Source organism: Etheostoma cragini, chromosome 2 (assembly GCF_013103735.1).
Source record: "Etheostoma cragini isolate CJK2018 chromosome 2, CSU_Ecrag_1.0, whole genome shotgun sequence".
NCBI lineage: Eukaryota > Metazoa > Chordata > Actinopteri > Perciformes > Percidae > Etheostoma > Etheostoma cragini.
The window spans coordinates 17,566,526-17,589,184 of record NC_048408.1 but is presented as its reverse complement, the minus strand read 5'-3'; the positions used below and the strand labels follow the sequence as shown (position 1 = coordinate 17,589,184).

At 39.5% G+C, this 22,659-nt stretch overlaps 1 protein-coding gene across 2 annotated transcripts in view; it reads left to right on the top strand.

The window, feature by feature from the left end:
• Positions 1–7,996: 7,996 nt before the first annotated feature.
• atf7ip (activating transcription factor 7 interacting protein) overlaps positions 7,997–22,659 on the top strand; it is a 30,689-nt gene continuing 16,026 nt past the window's right edge. For both annotated transcript variants that reach the window (XM_034884324.1, XM_034884309.1), the window contains exon 1: positions 7,997–8,585. The gene's annotated coding sequence lies outside the window, so the exon portion shown is untranslated. The remainder of the gene's footprint in view (positions 8,586–22,659) is intronic.

Here is a 22,659-nt window from a genome sequence, read left to right as displayed (position 1 = left end):
TATTTGTGGTATTTTATCACGTTTATTAGAAGTAGGAGTATTAGTAGTAGTAGGTGATATAGGAGGCCTTATGTTGAGCTTACATGACTCTAGATTCTCAAGGTCAAGAGTCCCAAGGAAAGTTGTAGGGAAGGAAACAGGCTAAATATAGATTTGTAAATAACTGATTATTCTAAAAAAAAAAGAAGAAGATACAATTAGCTTGTTATTAATGAGAATAATATCTGATTACTAGAACACAAAAAGTGGACAGCTAGATTGGGTTTAATTTATCAACTTTGAATTTGACCATCAATGAACTGTGAAATTACTCCAGGCTGGAGTAATCTCATCTCACCCCTGGTTCGGCTGACGTCTACTCCCAGTGTGCATCTGGAGGGCAGTCTCAGGGCCCGACGCCATAACAAGCTGCTGTTTTAGTCAATCAGACACTCTGGACACACCGATTTTTCATCATTTTTTCCCATCATTTTGGCTGATTTTGTAAATTCAACTTATCAGCTCCTATAGTGAGTCTATAGTAAACTGTGTAGCCAACGTATAGACACTCAGACCCCTTAAGGACAAAATCTTCCTATTGAAATCACAATTTTTAATCCCAAAGCCTGTTGTGGTTCTGTATATTTCTGTTTACTGTATTTCCCTATTGATTGTTTCTTTCTGTACTGTGTTTTTTTTCCTGTTTTTGTATGATTCAGTGATTATTGTGTAGGTTTGTTCTGTTTACTGTCTCATATTCTAGTTTCCTCCCGTGTCTTGCCTAGTTTAGTTCCTGTTTTGTGTTTTCCAGTAAGTGTATGTTCTGTTTCCTGTTTGATTTTGATGTCTCGCTTTTCGTCCCTCTTCCTGTCTGGTTTTACTTCCTGTGTTTTATCTCCTGTCTGATTGTTCTGCCCCACCCTGATGTGTTTCACCTGTTGTATCACCTGCTCCTTGTTTGCTCGTTTACCTTTTGTATTTAACCTCTGTGTTTCCTTTGTCTTGTGTCAGATCATATTTTATTTTGTATAGATGTCCTGGCAGTGTGTTTCAGTCGGTGTGCCAGTGTTGGGACTCTTCCCTGTGTTGTTGGCTTTTTTTGTTCTTGTGAGTTTCCCCCCAGTCTCTGTGCTCTTGTTTTAGAGATCCTGTTGTTTTTGTTTTTTCCGTCATTCTGGACTTCAGTTTTAACTTCTTCCTTTTGATACCTTGTGTTAGCCTAATGCTTTTTGAATTCCTGTGTTGGTTGCAACTCTGCTTTTTGTTTCTAGAGCTCAAACCATTCCTGCCTGATCTCTGCATTTGGGTCCACAATTCCCTGAACTGTAACATAGCCATTACAGCATAAAATCATGTGTTCTATTATATCAGGCTTTTTGTCTAGAGCCTTGGCTTCAAAATTGTAGTGTTAACTATTTTCCACCAAATTGAGCCAAGTTTGCCCTATGAGGCAAATACACAGTATTTTACTTGTTTCCACTAGGTTTATTGATGCTGTATTAGGCAGCACTGCAGTGTTTGATGCAATGCATCAAAATCAGTGTTTATAATCATTGAAATATCGCAAACTGTGAACATAAACTAGCATTTAGTACATAGAAAATTACTTTTGAGGGCTTTTTTGTATAAAAACAGTAAATCTGCTTAGTATTTTGTAAACAAACTGACATTTACAGGGTTAATAGAGTGTTTAAAAGCTCAGTGATAGTGAAAAATATAATTAATATAATTATATAAATATAATTTCATGGCAGTTCTTTTTACGAGAACATCCAGGCAACTTATTTTTGATGCACAAGGGTTAAACCTTGCTCTCAGTTGTGGAACAGTCTCATAATTGCATATATTGACGTTCCTGTAGATGTGTCGTAAAAAGACAGTATATCATGACCATGAGGCTTATATGTTGTGACTAAATGTAAAAAAAAGAAATCCCATGAGAAGCTTGAAAAGAGTGTTGATGTATAATAGCTCTTCACCACAAACAAAGGGTTTACTAGCTGGTGTGAAGAATAATGCATCCATTTCTGTTTGTGTGAGTGGCAGGCTCATCACCTGCAAGGAAAACTGTAGAGCTCAGTAGGAATGCAAGATATCCAAGATAAGGACTTTTGATGTATATATTTTTTTAAATCTCCTTGAATGCAGTCCTATAAAACAAACATCTGTCATGGCTGCAATCACATTATGTGTCTTTTCAGGAAATGCTAGTGACAACTGCGCAGTTGAACAATACATTCTAATAAAGAAGCATAGGCAGTGGAGTATTTCTGAAAAGGCCCGCCAGTGGGTTTTACATCTATCTGTTTCTGTTAACTGCTTTTCTGTCTTAAGGTGTGCCTCAGGGTTCCATTTTAGGTGCTATAAATTTGTTTAGAAGTACAAGCTTCTCTTTCGGCAGCTTTTTCAACACTTCTAATCAGACCTGTAAATTCTAGAGTAGTAAAAAAGATGAAATGATAATCCTGTTTTGATAAATAGATGCATTTTAAATATATAATTATGAATGCTTTAATGTGTTTGCTTTGATGTTACGGCAGGTAAATGTGGAGTTAATTTTTATTTATCTGATTGTCTAGGGAATTTCCACCCTGGGACCAATGAATCCCTATTGATATATTGATATCCCAATTTATTTATTGATTGGATTTTGCATTGTTAACCTCCATCTGCAATACAACTATTAACTAAAGCTGTCAGATAAATGTAGTGGAGTAAAAAGTAAAATATTTGCTTCTGAGATTAAGTAAAACATAGTGTAGCTGAAAATAAAAATAATCAAGTAAAGTATGCTACAAGTATAGCCTACCTCAAATTTGTACTTAAGTACTACTTGAGTAAATGTACTTAGTTACTCTCCACCACTGAAAAATGCCATGAAGCTAGCTTTTGTTAGCTAGCCTAGTAAAATCACATATCAGGAAGGTAGCCTTAAACTTTATTTAGAAATGTATGTACTTTAATAGTTGATGTTAACGGAAATAATAAATTAGTACTGTGCAAAAACTCCCAACATGAAATTATTTACCTGATGACTTAACTCATGTTAACATATGTACTGTAATGGGGTAATAATCCTTGAATTAGATTATGATTGTTATTAATCCTAATTATTAATTTGCAAGAGCATAGGCCCTTTAACACAAAAATCCACCAAATTACATACCCACTTACTATATATACATCTGCAAACACAACAATTACATTTCACAAACAAGATGAGGAAAAGGGGAAACTGGCACACAATGGCTATAAATGCCTAAAATGAATGATGCAGTTATCTGTTGTGTGGTTGGTTTTAGTTACCTGATAAATAGGTGAGATGACTGAGAAGCAGCAAGTCAAATCTACTGTACAACATGTAATTCTGCCAACAGAAGACACAAATTATGAAAGCACAATGGTTTCAGCAAGTGGATGAAGTTAGAATGTAGATATATTTGCTTGCTCCCTAGGGTGGCTTTTCAAGGAAAATTTAGGTAGATGTGCAATTGTATGATTTCTAATTTTGCATGCTTGATAGTAGCTTTAGTGGTTTAGGAGCAAAATATGCAGAACGATGTTAGCATTAACATGCTGGATTTATGCTGGTACTGCCGTACTCTTCCTATCTTAAAAGGAAATTAAATAGTCTAAATATAAGGCAAACACATTGTTATTTACACACACATGCTGATACATTTTGTTAATTGTCCTGAGACAAAGTACAAAATACACTTTAGTAGATTTTATCAGTTCACAGTGGGATTAACGTCAGTGCTAGCTAGTCTGTGGGTGACGAGCTACATAGATGTGAGTTATGATGTCCAACGGTGGAGGGATGTCACAAGTGGGACTCACAGTTCATACTGGGTTGTGAGTTGGTCTTTCTATTTTGACTGGTCTTGGAGATCTTGAATATTGCATTTCACTGAAATTGTATTTTCATATGAGGACTCTCCTTATCTCGAATGTTGCTGTTTGCAGGATGTTGTAAATCTGTAATGCCTTGTTGTCCAATAATCCAGAGGTGTTGAGTCTTGTCGCTTAAAGGTTGTACAGTCTGCATTTGAACCAACAGGGGACTTTCCCCCCAACAGTGACAGTGACTTTTTTTTTTACTAGTGATGAGAAGACCGGTTCTTTTAGGTAACCCATTGCTGCCACTAGCGAACTAAATCCCTGGCTTTTTTAGTCTAATGAATAAACAACTCTGTTATGTACGACAATCATACCAGCTAAATAGCTGTCCCAAACGTACCTTTGGCCATTTCAGTCCTGAAATGTTGCTGATGATGCTCATCACTAAACTACATTACTGACATTACACTACTATCTAATAAACAAGCAAAGCATAGACAAATTTAAGAATGACAAAACACGAATTCATGCTACAGAAAGATGAAAACCAGAAAGAAGGAGAATATTTTAGCGCAGTCTGACAGAGCAAAAACCTGACTTGGAAGGTTGGCTCTGTGTCTCTCAGCCTCAGTTTCTTTATGCCTCAGTGTGGGTTTGTACTCATAAATTACTCATCTCTGGCTCAGGCAATGCACACTGAACAAAAGTCACACTGAATAAGAGTTGTGCCAAACTAGAAAAGTTAACCAGGTTCTTATACACAATTGCACATGCATGATTCAGGATTTTGGATTTACTCCTGCTTGTGGATGGAGTTAACGCGTTCAAAAAAAAAAAAAAAAAGCGGCTACGGCATTTCTTTGCTCGGGCTAAATAAAAAGGATTACCTCAGGTTTTGATAGACACATTCACCAATGAGTCACTTTCTCCGAATATTAAAATAAATAATTAATTGTAGCTCCCTCCTATGCATATTCAATGTAATTTTAATATGCCCCGACAGAGCAATGACACATTATTTGCAAAGTGATTGTAAACATTTAACAGTCAAATTTACACAGACAGAAAAACATCGTCCCTACCCAATTTAAAATTTGAAGAATAAATGACAACTACTGGTTTTAGAGTCTACGCACCTTTTCTATTTTATGGTAATCTTCTTTCTTTTTCTAGGTTGTGGCAATCGCAGTAATAGCACGAGTCGGCTCTTTGTGAACAAAGGTAGATAGCTCTTGTCTGAAAGACAATAGTTTTTCCTTTTTGTAATCTCATACAAAACAGAATAAAACTATGAGATTATAACATGTTTGTTAAACACGATTCAGAAAAGTCTCAATTTGGTCTTACGTTTTTACCAAAGTGAGACATTGTTATTACTAATGACATTAAGAGCCAAGCATGGTGAGACTTTTGTGTGTTGCACTGGTCATGACAACGTAATTCCCATCACTAGTTCAAACCTTGCCTGGTTACTTACTAAAGAAAAAATACACTTACTGCTCAGCAGGTGGCACAACTACACACAAATCAACTTAAGACCTACAATCCTTGTTTATTTTACGGCTCCTGCCAACTCCTATTTAATCAGTTGCTCCGTTAACTCTGCCATAAAACTTCCCCTGTTACATTGGATCCAGGAAGTTACTTCTGCCCTTTCCAGAATTATTATGGAACCCACGCAACTTCTAGGCAAGATCCGTTCACCCATTCACACAATACTTTTGACCAGGTATCCATGCTTACGTGAGGTAACGTAACCCGATTTGTCCTATCGGCTATCTTCACCTTAACCACTCAAGGTCAATGTCTAACCCCAACCAATTGAGCTGCTTCCAATGGCAGAACTTGCTTAGAATAACGCCCCTTTCCCACATTCCCCTCACCTGACCTTCTTCCTCTACTTGCTCACATGCTTCCAATTTCCCTAATCAGCCCATATCCACTCATTCCCAGCCAGGTTGTCTAGTTTACATCCACACTAGCTTTCCGGCATTTTGCCTACCTGATCCATGGTTTGAAGATTAGATGATGATGGTTTGATGCAAATGTAGAGAGCTGTGTTTTTGAGTTAAGGCTAGTTCTATTCACTTTTAAAGGAGCACTACATATTTCACAATCCGCCAGATTGCATTTGCAGGTGGCAAAACGCTAGAAGCACCGAAAGAGCAATGCCAGTTGCTTTTTGTTATTCTTGCTAGACATCTACAGAGTCACCCATCCTCAGCCAACTGTTAGTTTTCAGTAAAGTAAATGACCTCGGACACTTTTCTGCTCTTGAGTTGAAGTGTTTTCAGCTTGAGCCATTCAGGGCGTTCCTGAAAAAACGTAAGGTCCATAGAGCTGAAAAAGACAGGACACTCAAAAACACAAAAGCAGCAAGCAAAATGCTTTACTCTCATTTTAAACAATTACAAATAGCTGCCCCAGGCTGCTAAGACACGCCCTGTCTGATCAGTGCCTTTATGTGGACATAATTGGTGTTTTACTTAAATTTAAATATTGTACAAAGGTATGCTCTCTATTGAGATAGTTTTTTTTTAAACTATGAATAGAAATTTGTAAATGAAACTGCAAAATTTAAAACATATGTTTACACCTTGTACAGTGTTAGCGGGCAGAGCTAATGTCACTTTTGTCTGTTGTAATGTTGTAAATATAATGGTGCCACCTAATTTTTCAGTGTTATTTTACAGCTATGCAGTGGAGGTGGGTGCTGGCCTTACTTGAAATGAGCCAGACAACATTCATAGAAATGTTTCTCTTTCTTAGCTGCCACTGTCGTTCCATCATTGTCCTTGTTCAAATGATTGAACTATTACGCCCTCAGGTGCCTTGATGGGGAACTTTTTGTGGTTTTCTCTTAAATCTGATTTTACTGAGTAACACACTGTGAGTATCTGTGGTTGACTAGCGACCGGCTAGTGTTTTGTGGTTTGTCTGACTCATTTGGTACTTTTGGCGGATTTATCGTGTTGGGGTTAAAGGAGTAGAGTATTTTTTTTTGTAAAGTTTAGCTTCGCTTTCACTTTTTCTATTTCCACAGTTAAACGGACAATAAGAGCAATTTTCTCTCCACATTTTTTAAGTCTATTTCTAGTCTAAGCTCACAAATAAAGACAAAATTCAAAGGTACTTACGTAGTTCATGTGCTCAACAGTTGTTCAACTTGCAATAAGACTGCATTGTGTTTATGTAACATTTGAAAATGCATATAAACAGTGTTAAAAGTATAAAAAAGTGAACAATAAAAATTGTAATAATCCCATTTTGTGTGGATTTATTTTCCTTGTGCAGAAATGTATGTGCGAATTCTTCGATCATTGCGACATCTTTGTTTGTTTATTATTGTTCACTGCTAGATTTAAACACACATGCCATTCCAGTTGTATTATGAATCCTGTGCAGACAGTGTTCCCTAAACATAACGGGTCAGTCATATTGATACATGTCAATTCCATGTCAGTGTAGTGCGTCTATGTTACAGTGTAGCCTAGATGATAAAAGAGACTTGCTTAAGCTGAAGGCTTCTTTCTTTTAGACTAGCACTGCCGTCCTCCTCTGATGTGCAAGTGTGTGTGAGAGAACAGCACAGCTACAAACTCATACTCCACATCACATGGATTTTGGAGTACGGCCATACAACCTGCGAGGGGACTTGCTATGATACAGACTACAGGAGGAGGAAGGGTTTATCCATGAGGACAAAAACAACTCGATGCTGATGATTAGACCATCACTATAACTTGCCCTCTGCTGGCTTCCTGGGGAACTACAAGTTTCCCAGTGAGTTGACAAAATGGCTGACAGTGACTATAGTAGGCTACTGTATAATGTCAGAGAAGAGCTCAAAACTGGAGACATGTTAATGTAATGGATTAGATTTTTTGAAAGCTATAATTAAAAACATTTGTCCTTGTTTTCTTGTCTTGTGAGAATCCCAAAAAAAAAATCATAGTGCAGGTTCACTGAAACGCTGGGTAGGCTACTTGAGCACATATAGTACCACTAAAACACACCCTACACTCCTGTATAAACTACAATGACAATTTGGTCTGTAGTTAAGTTTACAGACATTTTCCAGAATGTTGTTTAACTGACTCCTCCTTCACCATATAACCCCTCCCCCTCTGGTCAAATCCCAAACCCCTCCCTCTCCTTGCGAATGGTCTGCTCCTTGTTGTCCCTTGTTCCAACTCTCGGCTCTGTGAGCTTGTTTGAACCCCACTGCAGTTCCTCAAAGCAGATGTACTACTGCTCTAAAACACACTTGTGTCCGTCCTGCCAGACCATCCATACAAACCGTTCTATAACGAGCTGATCATACCTACCTTGCCGGCTTTAGCTACCGACTTAAACACCGCGGCCAGAAGAGCGACTTAAATAACGGAGAACGAATGAAACTAACGTTCAGGTTGGTCAACGCAACCGAATCTGTCGACCAACCGCTACCGACGGTGACGTATTGTCATGGAGGATTTCTTGTGCACGAAAAGAGGAGGAGTCTATTTGTAAGCGCAAGGGGACGAGCAGCCGTAGAGTCCGCAAAAGCACAACTACTCAGTTGTTGTGGCACCGCTCGCTAACGTTAGTCCAACCGGTGAGTGCTCAAACCGGTGGACTCATTTCACATCCTGACCAACGGTTGCAACTTACACAACAGGGTCAGAAAGATTTCGACAGCGGCAGGAGGCGGAGACAGTCTACAGACAACCCTACAGACCGAGACTGGAAATCGCGGGAACATCGGTTGGCGACGCGAAGAATCGGTGAGTCTTGGTGGTATTGCAACTAACGTTAGCATCTATGGTTAGCATGCTAGCCAAGCAGCTCCCTCTTGCCTTTTATATTTAATGTCGATAGATGGTAGACTCATTGAAACTTGGACTTATGAATATAAACATTTGATCATGAATTACATTTAAAAAAATTTGCTCTGTGGGTGGCACAGTTCACAGTGAGCCACAGCTAGCTACATGTTGAGATTGTAGCGGGCGTTCGAATGATATTAGCTTCCTAGATAATATACCAATGAAATTGTAATTACTGCAAAAAATGTATTTTAAATTTAACAGTAACATGTTTTATTTAAAAACAATGCGACTGGCGTCTCCCTAAAGTTTTCATTTTTGTGAAAGTTGTCTCGCGGGTTTTGCAATCGCGTAAATTGCTTTAATAAGATTTCTAAATTCTGATTGACATTACAGTCAATATTACATTATGGTTACTTTTTCTAATTACACAGGTTTGTGTCCTTTTTTGTTTTGTTTATTTAAAAAATGAAATCTCGTTTTCACATGGTTGCTCTTAAATTGTAAAACTCTCCCTGCCGTTAAGCAGTGGTAACTTGGCTGAAGCATGTACACAAATTCACACACAATTATATGAAGAAAAAGAAAATAAGTGACCCTGTTGGTTCTCTGTTCATTCAAGTATGATATACCCTCGCACCATTGTCTGATGCAAGTAAAATAAAATTACTCCTTAATACAATTAAGTGATTTAGCAACTGGAAATTACATTTGTGTCTTGGATGTATTTGTACCTCACGAAAGTCGTATACCCTAACAAGTCAGTGAAGCAAAGCAACTATGGTGTGTTGGTGCTACACTAGCAGCAAACACACAGAATACTCCAGAGGTGACCGTTTTGAAGGAGGGGCAAAAAGGAAGACATTTTGATAAGAAGTTGTCTACCTTGAGATAATTAGTATTGTGTGTAATAGAAAAATAATGTTTTAGCTCTGGCACTTTAATTGTTGCCCTTGGTAGAGCTTCAATGAGGAGTTGGTGACCTCTTTTTAAAAATCCCATGCTTTAATGCTGATTATTAGAGAATATCTCCAAATAGAAAATCAGTACTAGATAGAAGCTTAAATAGCACAGAAAAATGGGCTAAAGTGAAGAGGAAGCTGCTGCATTTCCTACATTGGGCAGTTAAACACCCCTCTTGGTCTAAAGTGGTACAGCCCAGTAATTTTCCATGCACCACACTGTCCTAGGATGTGGGTGTGGCTTAATGTCAATGGTAATACAAGAGTTTAGCAGTTTTTCCTCTTTAACCCTTCCTGTGGGTTTTCAATAGAGACATGCATCATATTTGATTAAGGTGAAGTGATGTACAGATAAGTGACCAACTAAGTGCTCTATGAACCATAAGTCAGTCACAGTTTGAAAAATTTGGCAGTCTGCATGATTAAACTGTTTCATCACATTCATGATGTTTGTACAAATAGATAAATAATTTGAGTAATTTCTGTCAGAGTGAGCCGTTTTCAGGTTTGCTTTTATCTTTTGCGATCATGGTAAAACCCTTTCTCTAGTTTCACCTCCCCCCACTTTCACCCAGTGGCAGTGCTCACATGGTGCACTTGTAATTCATTACACGTGTTTTTTTTTTTTGCTGAAGAGGAAGTACCCTTGAAAGGCTCCTCCTACATTTTTCAAAAGCTTTCCTGTGGATGTTAAAAGGCTAGATTTGTTTGAAATGCTTTGACATTAACGTAAAGGTCACTGCAACGCCAGGTAAAACGTGTACAGAAAACAGTGCACATCTTGTTTGCCTTACCAAGAGCACTTTCACCTTTTTGCATAAGGGGAATAAAATCTTCCATATACCACAAAACACTAAGTTGAAGAGATTCGTCCTATCTCGGCTTTTTTTTTCTCCCTTGCAGTCAGAGGAAAAAGAAGAAAATAAATCCATGTACAACCCCAGCATTTATGAAGTTTGTACTCATGCAAACTGCATGAATGATTAAATGAATATCAAGGACAATGCTTTACATACTGCATTTGAGCAATGTTACCTTATTGTCATTCTGCCGATATGTGCTGTCGGCCTTCATAAAATAGGGGACACGTTTCTCTATAAAATAACTGATGAAATCGATGAGAAAATGCATTATTTGGATTTACTGTAAGGAGAGAAGGGGCGAGTGTGGCTTATGCTCACGATGGTGATTAGTTAAGACTTCAAATACATAAATACATAAATGATGCAGCCTGAGAAAGAACGGAAAACACTCTTCTCCTTTATATAATTTATTTACGACTCACCGCAGTGTACCAGGTTGTCAATACTCTTTACAGATATCACACATAGCTAATAAACTATTCCAGATACGTGACACATTTCGTAGTGTGCATCTCAGATCACATTTTCATTCACCGTGATCACTACTTTGTCGTTGCTAAACCGAAATTTATGAACAATAATGTTGCCGTCAGTGGGCTTACTTGCTAGCTAACCAAAGGAGAAAATGCTGTTCTCGTGCTGTTGTTTGGTTGCCAGGACTTCGCGTGTGATGGCGTCCTGTCATTGTTCCAGTTGCTCACCCTCAATGGGGAAAGAGAGCAAGTTCAGTAGAGCAGCCAGCTTTGCAGAGTTGTGTAATTACGTCTTCACGACAGCAATAATTTAATAGGGCCGGTCCGCTGCTAATAAATGCATATATGGGAAACACTGGGTCGGTTATAACTCAACATTTCTCCTTCTCATCTGAGAGGAACTGCAAAACTCTGCAGTGTTTCAATCACACTGCATAAATTAGCAAGAGGCATGTGGACATTTAGCTAGAGGCTTAATCCCGACAACACCGCGGTGAATTTCAGCCTGCATGCATGTTTCTTTAGACTTGCATCGTTGAAACAGAGCAGCTAGGGGGGTGTAATCAATAGTGGCAATAACAGTCACAATAAAAGATAATGGAATAGAAGTAGTAGTTCATTGCTTAGCAGGGCAAAGCAGAGCATAATAACATGTAACAGGGCATCACAGGACGTGTAGCAGGACCATGGCGACAGCTGCCACCATGATTTTGGAGCCTCCCTAGTCCAAGGTAACATGCTGGGCAAAAAAGAACATAAGGACTCTGCGGAATAATTAACCAGAGCTAGGTTAGGAACAAGTATTTCTGGGACATGGATGTACACAAATAAAAAGAGAAAGGAGAGAGGGTCTCAGTGTGTCAAAGGAAGTCCCTTGGCAGTCTAAAACTATAACAGCATAATTAAGAGAGACAGGGTACAGAGAGGGGCCTGGTCAGGCTAGAACTCTCCCTAACCAGATTGGGCTGTACTGTCCTGCCTCCCTGCAGTTTGATTATATAATTGATTATATGGTAAATCAATCTGACAACTATGACGAGAAGCGGGTGAGCCGGGCTAGGCAGATGCTTGAACTCCTCATTCCCTAACTATAAGCTTTATCAAAGAGGAGAGTTTTAAGTCTACTCTTAAATGTGTTGACGGTATCTGCCTCCCAAACCCAGACTGGAAGCTGATTCCACAGAAGAGGAGCCTGATAGCTGAAGGCTGAAGCCGCCAAATTCACGTTTCGCAGTATAGAGCTCCCAATAAACCAGAGTTGGCTTCTCAGCGTGTGTGAAACTGTTGGAAAGGCGAAGATGTTGGTGGTTAGTCATATGCTCAGATTTAGAGTGACCGCTGCCACGTGCGCTCCCTGGTTTAGAGCTAGTGCTAAACTTCCTTTTAGATAGTCATACACTCACCCGGCTGCTCGGGGCCTGCTGGGGGGACTGCTGACAGAAGCTCCAGTATGTTGGCCCGCACCATCTATGGGGCGCTGGGTAGCTTTGGAGGCATATGATTTTGATTCCAAGGTGCAGAGCCGTGCCTCAAACTCACTAAGCCTTGCCTCCAGAGCAGTGAATATACTACATTTATTACATATATCTTAATGACTAAAGAAGGCCGAGGAATAGCTAAACATCTGACACACATAGCAAGAGAGAGCAGGAGAGGAATAAGCCATTGCTAATGGCTAAGCTAAGTTAGCTAACAGCGTTCTAACAATTGTGAGATCAGCGAGGCAGTTGCTGTAAGATATTGAAACTATAAGTGCTTGATTGCACCGAAAATGAGACAGTACACTTACCATAAACATCCGCATGTAATCCTGTCTCTCAGTCAAAATTATAAACGCAACACTTTTGTTTTTGCCCCATTTTTCATGAGCTGAACTCAAAGATCTTAGACTTTTTCTATATACACAAAAGGGCTATTTTGCTCAAATATTCTTCACAAATCAGTTTATAAATCTTTGATAGAGAGCGCTTCTTCTTTGCAGACAGCCAATGATTATAGCACAGGTGTGCTTTAGCCTTGCCACAATAAAAGGCCACTCTAAAATGTGCAGTTTTAATTCAATTCAATTTTATTTATAGTATCAATTCATAACCAGAGTTATCTCAAGACACTTTACAGATAGAGTAGGTCTAGACCACACTCCAGAATTTACAAGGACCCAACAGTTCTAGTAGTTTCCTCCAGAGCAAGCAACAGAGCAACCCACCAACACATTTTTACTGTGTTGGTGGGGTCTGAAATCCAGTCAGTATCTGGTGTGACTACCATTTCCCTCACGCAGTGCAACACATCTCCTTCACATACAGTTGAACAGGTTGTTGATTGTGGCCTGTGGAATGTGGGTCCACTTTTCTTCAATGACTGTATAGTTGCTGGACATTGGCAGGACCTGGAACACGCTGTTTTACTCCAATCTAGAGCATTCCAAACACGTTCAATGGGTGACATGTCTATGTTGACATGTCCCGTGAGTGTACAGGCCATGCACGAACTGTGATGTTTTCAGCTTCCAGGAATTGTGTACAGATTCTTGCAACATGGGGCCATGCATTATCATGCTGCAACATGAGGTGATAGTCGTGGATAAGTGGCATAACAATTGGCCTCAAGATCTTGTCACGGTATCAACGTGTGCATTCAATTCAATTGTATTTATAGTATCAATTCATAACAAGAGTTATCTCGAGATACTTTGAAGATAGAGTAGGTCTAGACCACACTCCAGAATTTACAAGGACCCAACAGTTCGAGTAGTTTCCTCCAGAGCAAGCAACAGTGTGACAGTGGCGAGGAAAAACTTCCTTTTAGGCAGAAACCTCGGACAGACCCAGGCTCTTGGTAGGCGGTGTCTGGCGAGCCGGTTGGGGTTTAAATGAAGAGTGGAAATAACAAAAATAGACATAATAGTAGTTTGTAGCAGTTCATTCAAAATGCCATCAAAAAAGACACCTGTATTCGTTGTCCATAACATATGCCTGCCCACCATAACCCCACTGCCACCATGGGCCACTCGATCCACAACGTTGACATCAGCAAACCGCTCAACCACACGACACCATCCACACTGTCAGCCATCTGTCCTGTACCGTGTAAACCGGGATTCATCCATGAAGAGAACACCTCTACAAAGTGCCAGACGCCATTGAATGGGAGCATTTGCCCACTCAAGTCGGTTACGAAGACGAACTGCAGTCAGGTCGAGACCCCGACGAGGACGTCGAGCATGTAGATGAGCTTCCTTGAGATGGTGTTTGACAGTTTGTGCAGAAATTCTTTGGTTATGCAAACCGCTTATTGCAGCAGTTGCCCAGGTGGCTGTTCTCCAACGATATTGGAGGTGAAGATGCGGGATGTGGAAGTCTTGGGCTGGCGTGGTTACACATGGTCTGCGATTGTGAGGCCGGTTCAGTGTACTGCCAAATTCTCTGAAACGCCTTTGGAGACAACTTATGGTAGAGAAATGAACTTTCGATTCACTGGCAACAGCTCTGGTGGACATTCCTGCAGTCAGCATGCCAATTACACGCTCCCATAAAACTTGTGACATCTGTGGCATGGTTTCTTTGTGATAAAACGGCACATTCTAGACAGGCCTTTTATTGTGGCCAGCCTATGGCACACCTGTGTAATAATCATGCTGTCTAATGATCATCTTGATATGCCACACCTGTGAGGTGGATGGATTATCTCTGCCAAGGAGAAATGCTCACTAACACAGATTTTGACAGATTTGTGAACTATATTTGAGAAAAATAAGCCTTTTGTGTACATTGAACAATTCTTAGTTTGAGCCCATGAAAAATGGGGGCAAAAACAAAAGCTTAGATTTTAAAAATTTGTTCAGTGTACATGCATACATATTGAGATCTTGTGCTAGAGTTGGTCATGTACCGAATACCATTTTTTGAGCTTTAAAGCTTCGGGACTTGTCCACAGCCACGCTTCCGCAGCAAGTCTTTCGATTTAATTGCTGCAGGCATATAAAATAAATAAAAAGATGTGCATTTTTACCAGACTGTCTTACAAGTGACGACAACGCAGTGTTTGTGAATGAATGCTCAGCCAGCCATTGCCTCACGAGAGCATCAGGGTTTTCGGTCATACTATGTTTACCTTTTATCAAATCACTTGAAAAAACACCAGGCGGATACATTATTACGATACAGACCCCACAAATCAGACGGCTCGCTTGTAACTCATAATTTCTCCATTTCTGGCTGAGATGGACAACCTAGCGCTGCAAAAATTAGCCCACAGCTAGCGGCTTAAAACTGACAAAACACAACGGTAAATTACAGCCTGCATGCACGCTTAAGAAAGTAAAGAAGTATTAAAATCCCTAAATTGAAAATTTAACAAATATTTGAATATTCAGATCCAGCCCTAATGTTATTTTAATAAATACAGCACAGAGATTTGTGCATTGTTAACAATGTACTGCTAGTTTAGCTGAGGGACAAATGTGCATGTAAGTGTGTATGTCCCTCACATCATATTTCAATGCAATACTTTGCTCAAAAAAGAATAATGAAATGGCGAAATATGTTTTTGGTACAATTAGGGGTCCTGATACTACAAATTCATGATTTGTTTTGACTTTTGATTTTAAGTTCCCGATTCCATTCAATTTTCAATTTAAATAATTTCTTTCATCAGTGACAGCAATGCCACAAGAAGAGCCACTAGATAGCAGGAGGGTACTTTTGAGTTTGTTTTTTAGTGGTGCCTTTAAATGCACCATTAGTTCATTGACGTGTACCTGAAGGCACCATAGAGTTCTGTCTGAGTCAAAGTGCTTCACCTTAGTTGTTTGTTTGTTGCAAAATGTCATCTCCAACTCTGGCAGTGATCACGGTGTCTAGAATAGTAAAGATGCAGGCTAATTGTAAGCTAACATTACCCTGTGTCTTTAGCTGCATGCTACCAGACGGTAATCTACACTGTGTCTATTGTTGTTGTTTTTTTGGACGTGCACTAGTAGTAAATACAGGGAGAATTGCAGATCCTGCTTCTAACCTTTATCTAAATCAAAATTTTTGATTTTAAAATTGAAATTGTGACACCCCTAGGTACATTTTGTTGTAAACCATATCAATGATGCACATTTTGTATTACAAATATCAAAAGGTAATCTTATGAATTCTTGGGGTATGTCAGTCACCCTGTGTTTATGAATGTTGATTTCATGGGAAGTATTGAATCAATATCGAATTGAATCCAATGCCCAGCACTATTATGGAGTGTGAGTTAACAAACACTGCTTCTCAAGACCAAGACAATTCTTCTATTATCTGTTATTTCCTAACTTCTGGGGAAGTGAAGGGGGTTAGCCACGAAGTTAGTGTCTGGAAGTTTAGGAAAGGCTAACGATACCATTGTGCCATGACAACTTTGGCTTCGGTAAGACCCCTTTCGGAAGCTTTATAATCCAGCCTTGAACTGCAGTGTCTTTTTGTAAATCCAAATTGATAAATCCAACACTGAATGTCTTCTGTGATTATTTATCTTCTTTTCTGCGGTGAAAACATTTGTTGGTGTCCACTGTCAATCCCTTACTTTGGGTTGAGTCTTTCAACCAGTCTGTGTTCCTGACTGGTATGTGTGCTCTGATCTCAACTGCATTGTGTGAGCAAATATGGACAGAAGTGTAGACGTGATACAAAAGCTTTCCTTGATCAGGAAGTTTTGTCTTGCATTGTTTTGTTAGACATTTTTCATGGGAATGTTTGTGCAGTCCGTTGTCTATTTGTCCCAAACACAAATGTACTGACTGCCATGTCTGTGTGTGAAGAGTAGATGTATATGCGTTGGTTGGGTATTGCAAGCAGTGTGACTTCCCAGAGCTAAATCATAACCTCTGCTATGGACAAGACAGAAGCTGACTCATGAGGAAGAACGTAAGAAGCTTGATCTCCATTCACTGTTAATAACGTAAAATGCTTCCTCATCTCTTGCTTAAAGTTAATAGTCAGCTTCACACACTGGTCACAATTAGGATGATAAACAAATGTTAGCATAGCAAGTTATGGCCACAGTAGAAAAAGCTTGCAAGTGAGGGGCCTGGTTCATTGGCCCTCTTTTGGGCCCTTTGGCCCCGGTTGTCCAGTAGAAAGAAGCGTCCTTTTGGCAAAGTAAAATTAATGCTAATGAGGAAAGGAGCACTCTAATGTGTTCACAGACAGGATGGGAACAAGAACAAGACCACACGGCCATCTGAGGGATGATGTAGCCAAGTGCCCAAAGGTATATGAATGCAATTGTCAAGTTGGAGTGGAGGGTTTGAACATGGTTCAGAGGTAAGAAGGAGCAGTTTCCCTCCCTGTAGGCTAGCACCAGTATTCAACTGGATGTGAGCTGCAACAGGGAGCCAGTGTTGTAAATAGAGATGTGGAGTCGTGTGGGGAAAGATTAGGGAGGTGGAACTCCAGATGGGTGGAAGCAATCTGTACTTGCTCTAGGTGGTGGCTCAGGTGCCAGAAGCAGTGGGAGAAGGAGAGAGTTGGAGTCATCCAGGCAAGGTCTGACATGCATCTGGACTGGGGCCACATCAGTAGTAAAGACGTGTGAATTCTCCTGATGTTGTGCATTAGGCATTTACTAGAGCAGGCTTGTGCTGTGATCAGTTATTTGTGATTTGGTCACACTCAGTTTGCTTTCCAAATTGGCATCACCACAATATTGTTTATTGTCATAGATGGCATTCTATTTTCCATAAGAAACGCAAGCTACATTTGGTTTAAGTTCACTCCAAGAAGTCTGCAAGGACAGCAGTGACGCTCAGCGCAAGACCGCTGTGAAATGACATAGAATGAAGAGCAGCGGTAGTGGCAACGGTAGTGTAAGAAGCAAAAGTCCACGTAGGGAGGTAGGTTAGGGTGGTGGATTAGTCAAACAAATGCAGGACTTTCATCTGGGAGAAAGGTGTTCGTATGAAACCAAAAGTCAACCTTGACTTTTTTTTTGATTACGTTAAGTTAACTTTATTATGTAAAGTTCCGTATTTAACGTTCTTAACAAACGCCATGATCATGTGAAGTATTTTAAACAAAACCACTGTTTTTTTTCTTAATCTAAACCTAACCAAGTAGCTTTGTTGCTAACTAACTACAGCCAACTAAGTAAAGTTAATTTTATCGAATTCACGAAGGGTCGTTCAGAATGTTAGAAAGGGATGTCAGGGGGTCCAGACTGAGCTCACGTGACCTTTTGTATTATTTGTGTTAATTTACAACCCTGGATGTGTGCTTCCAACTAAGCGTAAGATAGGCGTAATGAGAAGAATAGCTAGGCATCGTCAGCATAGCAGTGAAAAGAGAATCTCCAATAGGGAATTTACAGTAGTAAAAAAGAACTCCTGAAACCAGCAGCTCTCACACTAGTTTTGATTTAGCCATGCCAAGAAACCAACATTAGCTATCATGTTAGCTTACTACAAACAAATTCGGAAGCACGTCCCCTGACCTCGGATTTCCGAGCTCAGAACTCGGACAACATCGCAGTAAACAGAGTTCTAAATCCAGCATGGATGCCCCGTGCATCAGTTTCAAGCTTTGAAAGCTGTAGTAACATACAGTTATTAACACTTCCGTCTTATTTGTGTCTCAATAAATCAGTCATACACACAGTCCTGTCCAAATTCTATCTGTGGACATGTTGCTACACTGTTTGTATGCACATAACGGCGTAATGCTTTGTTAACTACTGGTATTGCTAACAATGGCTAACCTGTCTAGAGCTATCGCCACAATGACATGAAAATGTAGTGCATTCAACTTGGGTGTGACGTCATTACCAGCTCCGGCTTCCGAATTCCCAAGTAAATGTAACACACTAATAAACCACTATGAAATGAAACTCTGCTTCGAGAAACTTCCTTAAAGATACATTTAAAATAAAATACGAGAAAAAGAAACCGTAATACTAATTCCACTATTTGGATAAATTGGGTCAATGGCGTCTAAAATAATCTAATCGGGCTGAAGTTCTGGTGTAGCCTAGCGTGATATAGGTGCAACGTAACAAGAGTCCCAAATGTAACGAAAAGGTCACACTAAAGTTGTTTTATAAATATCTAGAACTTATTAAACACATTTTTTTAAATGATTATTTTTATCATTATGTAGAACATGGTAGTTCCAAAATACACATTGATGTAAAATAATATGATAGGATTGAGCATTGCAACTTAAATACAAGATGCAAAAATGTGTTGCTCTTTGCGGATCAAATTACATCAAAAACCTCTAGAGAACAAACCAGCAGGGAGAGAAGCAGCAGTATTTTTAATGGAAGAGTAACACGGTACAGTCATAAGCCGTTAAAGTAAGCCATGTTCATGATGAATGGGACCCTTTCTGCTTTAACTGCGTACAGCAGTAGCAGCCATTTTGTGCTGTAGCATTCACTGCAAGCAATCTATCAAAGGAAAAGGAGTGGGGGAGGGGAAGAGTGTCGAGTAGCTAGCTTGTTAGGTAATTTGAATCATTATGTTTAGGAAATGTTAGATGTTTGTTATGCCAGTTTTTCACAGAAAACAATCTTTTTTCCATAGCTACTTTCTACCTATTCCAAAATGTGTTTTATTGGCAGAGAGGGACAAACCTCTTATAGCATTGGATTTATCTTTCCTGATAACATCATGATTTTTGCCTTGCTTTTCGTGTAAAAATCTTTCGAGAAATGTTCCATATTTAGACATAGTAAAGATGAGTTGTTGCTACAGAGACAGAGCATTTGATAGAGTAGCTTAAGGAGAATGAGCTGCGCTTCCAGTGGCAGGGTTTTCTACTAATTTAGAACTAGAATTCACTAAGATTGTTCTTCTGTTCATCATAGGCAAATTTAGTTTTGAACTTCTAACCACAACATTTGAATTGTTTAGGGAGCTTTTAATTTGTCATTCCCCTCTCTAGCTCCCTCCGTTGTTTGTGAGAACACCCTTTTGCTGCAATGGTTTAGTCCATGCTTGGCTGTAAAACCCCACACTGGAGCAGACGGCTGGGGTGGGGGAGGGGTGTCGGCGCTCTGTGTAAGGCAGGGGACTGGAATCTCTGACTATGTGGTGCTAGCTAAAGCTGTTGCGATCTGATTTTAACTGTAGATACTGTCTTTAGGTTATTAGAATTTAACCCCAAAAAAAGAGGGCACAACAGATCTGACAGATCAGATATGCACATATTTTAGTTCTGCAATTAACCAAAAGTAATATTATTAATATGTCTTCAGGGAACCTAGGTTACTCTTATTTTGCACTTGCTGATTTTTGTTTTATTATGCTGCATGCCAATCAACATTCATTGGCTTTTTTTGTAGCCATAACAGGAGCCTCCCTCAGCAGCGCATGGCTAGAGAATAATCACCATGTGCTCGCTTGATTCTCATGGAAACTCCTGGTTTTGCTCACCCCTCCCTTTTTTTTCTTCCCTCTTTTCCTTCTGCCCAGTTCCTGCTAGGCTCCACTTATTCAAAAGAAAAGAAAAGAAAACCCAAAGAAATCACGCGTTCAATCTTTGGGCAGTTGCAGGCTAAGAAGCAGTGCCTTTACACTATTGCTAAACAGGTTAACCCTGTTTTTGAGAATAATATTGCTTTGACAGTAAAATGTAGGCATGTTTGAACTGTTCTCTTACAATCTGTCCATTTTACGTTTCTGTACCTAAACCACTATTAGGGTTCACAGATTCTAACAGTGGCCTACAGTAAAAGCTAACTGATTAGCTCATAGCTGCTATGATTTAATTGGTGCGTCTTTTTATTGGAATCAAAATTCTGAATGTGTAGAAGAAAATACTATTTTAAGCTAGTTTACCAATTGAAGGGAAAATGCCCACCTTGAATGGATGGAGAACAGAATACAAATAGACCGACATGAAGCAATATCACCGGAAAGATCAATAATCAACTACTGCTTAGAATAACTCAGGGTCTTGGTTCATCTGGATTCCTTCTTGTTGTTATATCACTAAGATTCGTTAACCGCACTGTATATATCTATTTGATACAATGTTCCGAATAGGTAAGACAACATGCAACAGCAAGTGAAAATGATGATGTACGAGTTGCTTCAGTTCAAATAGATCAATGCCTGTATTGGTGTGACAACCTAATAAACAGGCTACCTGCTTTAGTAGAATAGTGTGAAATTTGCTTTTGTTTCATATCGCAAAATATTTGTAGTAGGTCCATGTAACTGGAAAAAAATGTTTTGGTGAAAATGATGCACCTAAGAATTACTTTTAATGACGGGGATGTTGTGCTAGATATAGCAGGCTGTAAGGGCTCTTTGTGGCTGCGCACAGCAGACCAGGTGGCCATTTTGAGTTTCAGTGAATCCAGATGCAAGCAGAGAGGGTGGGGGAGGGGAAGACTGCGCACTGTGCGCAGTAATGTTGGAATGCAGGCTCAGCTCTCACTGGCTGACAGCGTTTATTCCACTCTGTATTTAGCCTCAAATTGTCTGATATTAGATACATTAAGACCAGCCGCATCTTCTGTAAATAACAGTTGGAGAGAGCCTGCTTTATAGTGTTTGGTACATTGGTTGTAGCACTAACTGCAGCCGGAAGTAGAAAAAGGATTATTTTTATAACCCAGGTAACTAGACCTAGGATCATAAAACATTTAGCAGTACAGCTTTGAGCTTGTAAGGTGAAAAAAAGAACTACTAATTAGTTTTGTTAACTCCTTAGTCATAGCTTAGTGTGTTGCTGAACATTGAGTACAAGACACGTCCGGGCCCTTTGCAACAACAGTGAAACTCTAAACCAGGATTTAGAGGTGATCACATTACCTGTATAAATAACATTACTTGAAATCATTAAATCACATTTGCTGTTTTAGAAGTAAGTTTTTATTCTGTTTTCCCTCAAGATGCATGAACGAGTATGGAGATTTCTGCAGATACTGTACTTTTGGTTTAGTGGGCGGAGTTTGTCATAGGATCTGATCAAGCCTGTGCTCAGCATGCTGCTCGCAGCAGCGCTGGTGGCCATTTTGTGTTTCAACAGTAGCAGAAAGGGGGGGTTGGTAAAATAACGCACAGCAAGGTTGTGTTGACTTCCCCCCAAAGGGCTTTTGATGAAAATAGGTGGTTTGCAAATTAAAGTTCATTGTAATTACTTTGTTCTTCAACAGTATATTTCTCTGTTTTGATACTCAAAGACAAATCAGAAATGTATTTTAAATAAACTATGTTGTGAAAATTGCACTGGTGAAAACTTCAAAACCAGAAGAAATAATGCACAAAGTTTGTTTTTCAGTTTTTAGGTGGGTGTTCTTTGTTCCTCTTGCGTGAAGAACCACCCCTGTGTTGGAATGGTTCAGTCTGTTCAACAGCAGCCCTCTCTGCGGTAGGAGAGGCTGGGCGGATAGAGGCTGCTTAGTGTGTCAAGCTGTGCTCTAACTTCTTGCTGTGCGCAGCTAGCACGGGACTGTGTGGCTAAAAAGCGATATTTCTTGCTTGCGAATAATAAGTTGTACTGTTTTTTTTTTATGAGATAATCTTTCAATTTCTTCAATGTGGTCTAACCCCAAGTACTGGTATTATATTCAATGAAAAGTGTTTCACTTTTTGTGTGAAAACCATAGAAAATAAAACTCCTTTTTTTTAGCAAATCTGTAACTGTACTGTGACTGCTCGATTACTTGAATACTTTATTCCTTTATCCTTTTATTTATTTTAATTTGAATGCCCCCCCCCCCCCATCAGAATGGTTCAGTCCATATTTGACTTGGA